Raw genomic sequence first — 4,813 nt, 5'->3', positions numbered from 1 at the left:
CTCCCTTCAATAACATCTGCTCTTGATCATATGCTACCTCCTGAAATGACTGAACATCAACCAATTCTTTTTAGTACAGTGACTCTGTGTATTCCTTCCACCTTCTTTTTGGTGCTTCCTGCATCTTTCAATGTTTTGCCCATAGAACCCTTGAAAATCGCAATTTAGGGCTTGAATTTTTCCTTCAGTTCTTTTAACTTGAGAAATGCTAAATGCGTTCTTCCCTATTGGTTTTCTAATTCCAGGTCTTTGCACATTTCATTATAATACTTTACTTTGTCTTCTCGAGCCACCCTTTGAAATCTTCTGTTCAGCCCTGTTACTTTATCATTTCTTACATTTGCTTTAGCTACTCTACATTCAAGAGCAGGTGGCCCCCCAGCCTTGTTCTGACTGATGATATTGAACTTCTCCATCTTCTCTTTTCACAGATGCAGTCAATTTGATTTCTGTGTATTCCATCTGGCAAGGTCCACAGGTATTAGTGTCTGTTTATGTTGTGAAAAAAGGTATTTCCAATGAATAAGTCATTGAACTTGCAAAATTCTATCATGGGATCTCCAGCATCATTTATATCACCAAGGCCATGTTTTCAAACTACTGATCCTTCTTTCTTTCCAAATTTTGCATTCCAATCACTAGTAATTACCTATGCATCTTGAGTGCATGTTTAATGAATTTCAGACTGCAGAAGTTGGTAAAAATCTTCAATTTATTCATCTTTGGCATTAATGGTTGGTGCATAAATTTGAGTAATAGTCGTATTAACTGGTCTTCCTTGTACCGATTGCTGTGGAGTCTATTCTGACTCAAAGTGACCCTTTAGGACAGAGTAGGACTGCTCCATAGGGTTTCCAAGCAGTGGCTGATGGATTGGAATTGCCAACTTTTTGGTTAGCAGCCTGAGCTCTTAACCACTGAGCCACCAAGGTCTTCCTTGCAGGCATGATTTTTATCCATCACTGACAGCATTGTACTTCAGGCTGGATCTTGAAATGTTCTGTCAATGAATGTGATGCTGGTCCTCTTCAATTTGTCATTCCTGGCATAGCAGACCATGTGATTGTCCAATCCAAAATGGCCAATACCAGTCCATTTCAGATCAATAATGCCTAGATATCGATCTTTATGTGTCCCATTTCATTTTTGACAGTTTCCAGTTTTCCTAGATTCATACTTCATACATTATTAATGGATGTTTGCAGCTGTTTCTTCTCATTTTGAGTTGTGCCACATCAGCAAATGAAGGTCCTGAAAGCTTGACTCCATCCACGTCATTAAGGTTGACTCTGCTTTGAGGAGGCAGCTCTTCCCTAGTCGTATTTTGAGTGCCTTCCAACCTGAGGGGCTCAACTTCTGGCACTGTATCAGACAATGTTCCGCTGCTATCCATAAAGTTTTCACTGGCCAATTTTTTAAGAAGTAGATTGTTAGGTCCCTCTTCCAAGTCTGTCTTAGTCTAGAAGCTCTGCTAAAACCTGTCAACCATGGGTGACCCTGCTGGCATTTGAAATACTGGTGGCCTAGCTTCCAGCATCACAGCAACATGCAAGCCACTGCAGTACAACAAACTGACAGACGAGTGGTGGCCCAATGGGGGTATAAAGGGTCAAATCTTTGCTGACTTTTTCTAATATGAAGAAAAGTTAACAGGTCTGTTTCATGGTAAACAGCATATCCTATTTCCAATGTCAGGCCTATGTATACATTTTGGCAAAATTTCAAATTAAAAACAAAATATTAAAGGTTGGAATGGGTTCAATCAGTCTATCTAAACATGACAGGACTAAGAAAAATGGCTTTGTATACACTGACTGCATAAGACAAATGTTATTTGAAAGCTTATGGATACCTAAACACCACACATGTCAATACATAGGCAAGAGACATCAATATATATTTGCCAAATATGGCATCATTGCCCCTTTTCTTTCCCAACATAAATTGCATCCAAACAGTTCTTATCTACATCTTCTTCATTGGTTAAGAGGTAAACATGGAGGAATTAAACTGCAAATTTAATTACAACTGGCAAATTCTTTAGCATTAACTACCATGATATATTGTTGTTAGGTGCCATCAAGTCAATTGCAACTCATAGCAACCCCATGTGACAGTAGAACTTTCCCATAGGGTTTCCTTGGCTGTAATCTTCTTTTTAATAGTATTTTATTGTGTTTAAGGTGAAAGTTTACACAGCAAATTAGGTTCCTATTTAACAATTTCTATACAAATTATTCAGTGATATGGGTTACATTTTTCTCAATGTGTCATCGTTCTCATTTATTCCATTCTGATTGAACCATTTCTAGTACTCTAGTTTCCCTGACTCTTTAGCTTCTCATCTTTGCTTTAGAGTTAATGTTTGACTGTTTTCTTGGCTGTAGTCTTTACGGAAGCACATCACCAGGCCTTTCTCCTGTGGAGCCACTGTGTGGGTTTAAACCAGCAACCTTTTGATTAGCCATCAAACGCTTAGCCATTTGTGCCAGCAAGGCTCCTTACCATAATATACAATGCAATTAAAAATACCAAATTAATTTAGCTCTGCTCTTTTCCAATCTGTGAGATGAGTCTTAGGCTATTCATAAAATGTCAGCTACTTACCTAAAAGAAGTTAGACAAGTTACTTTAGTTCCAAATCAACAGATACTTCAGTGTTCACTGCCCAAATCTCACTACATTGGGTGTGTTTTTTTAAGGTGGAAATAAGAGAGGGGCAATCAATATAAAGATTGTGTGTTCCGATGAATGCCACAATAATGAGACTGGTTTAACAGGGCAGAGCTAGTTTCTCCTTGTTATCAGTGGAAGAGTGAAGAAATATCAGTAAAATAGCTAATGTTTATTGGTTTGAACCTGCCCAGACAGGCCTGGCGATCTGCTTCCAGGAGGTCATTACCACTGGATTAATTTCATCTTAAGTGAGTCAATGGGTGTTTATCACCCATAACAGTGCCTGAGAAATAGTATACCAGTTGCCATCAAGTGAATTCCAATTCATGGTGACCTCATATATGTCAGATTAGAAGTGTGCTTTATAGGGTTTTCAGTGGCTAATTTTTTGGAAGTAGAGCACCGAGCCTTTCTTCTGAGGCACCTCTGGGTGGACTCGAACCACCAACCTTTGGGTTAGCGCCGAAGTGTGTTAAGAGTTTGTTTGTACCACCCGGGGACTCTTAATCCACAGTAGCATCAATATGTCAGCCATTGTCCTTGGGTAGCACAAACTGTTATATGCTCAATTACTAACCAAAAGGTTGGTGGTTTGAATCCACTCAGAGATGCACTGGAAGAAAAGCCTGGCAATATATGTCTGAAAGATCACAGCCATTGAAAACCCTATGGCTCACAGTTCTACTCTGGCACACACGGGGTCTTTATGAGTCAGAATCAACTCAACGACAACTATAATTTTTTTTTTTAATGGTATCAGTTAGGTTTGCAGGTAACAATGGTTTAAACGAATGAGGGCCTTTTCTAAGAAAATAGAACCCTAGAGATATACAGTCCTAGGCTGCTAAAAAAGGGGCTCAAAAAATCATTAAAGATAGGTGCTCCTCTGGCTTCTTACATCTGAGACTGGCACATTGAGAGCCAGAAATCCATATTTAAGTTGAAGGTTTGATTTGAGAACTGAAAAGGTTTCACAGTATATGCAGGAAGCTAGGAAGTCAACGCAAAATAAGCTAAAATACTGTGGGCATGCAGTCCCTAGAGCTAGTGCTTGCTCACAGCCCAAATGACAGAGCTACTGAAATAAAGAACTATGTCTAAAACCAATTTGTCACATTGATTAATCTTTTTAGCTTTTTTAAAATTCATCTTAAGACACATTTATGAAAAACAAAGTTCAAATCCATCAGGCGCTCCTTGGAAACTCTATGGGGGCAGTTCTACTCTGTCCTATAGGGTCGCTATGAGTCGGAATTGACTCGACAGCACTGGGTTGGCTGGGTGGGTGACCATTAATAATTTGATAATATTCTTTCTGAGTAAGGGAAAGAAGATTCCCCTTTAAAAAAAAAAAAAATCAGTATACAGTATTCATTAAGTCAAAGACCAATCCTGTTAACACCTGGGGTCTATCGATAGCTCAGTTCTGAGTACACAAGCCCTTTCACCAAGACTAAACAAAAACCCAGGTCCATTTCAATGCATTATTGCCGTGGGTTCAAAACTTGAAAAGTTCTTGGCATTGAATTTTCAGAGAGGAAGGGTAACTAATGAATTCTTATAAATCTCTGCTTCAACACCAACAAAACGTTCCTAAAGCTCGACAGTCGCGAGGATCACCTGCTCCCAATTTGAAACGCCCTAACATAGGCTGATGGAGGAGCTTAGTAGGCTGGGACCACTACTATTAATGAGTATGCCATGTTTCTGTAAAGACTTAAAGATTAACAGTTCACATAATGAAAACCAGCCATTGAGCAATCTTTGTCACATCAAAAGGGATGCCATTCTTTTAACACTGAAAAGATTCATTATAGCCAAAGAGGACTGATGTGTGGGTCCCCAGATATTAGGTTTACCGAATTCCTTCTCTAAGGTATTTTAAGGGGCAGGAGAAGGCTTCCTGCAACGTAGACATCCGTTTGCTCTAGCCGGACTCAGCGCCACGTGTGCAGAGAAGGTCGGCGCCCCTTTCCCGCCTGGAAAGAGGTCGGAAGGCCCCGCCCCCTGCGGGACGGCCCCGCCCTTGCCACGTGGCCCCGCCCACAGATGATCCGGGTCTTGTGGCAGCGGGATTCCCGAGACTGGGGGCGGGGCTCACCCCTTGCCCTCGGGGTCTCTCGGGCTCCGCCAATCA

This window comes from Elephas maximus, chromosome 11 (assembly GCF_024166365.1).
Source record: "Elephas maximus indicus isolate mEleMax1 chromosome 11, mEleMax1 primary haplotype, whole genome shotgun sequence".
NCBI lineage: Eukaryota > Metazoa > Chordata > Mammalia > Proboscidea > Elephantidae > Elephas > Elephas maximus.
Note: the sequence above shows the minus strand (reverse complement) of the source record.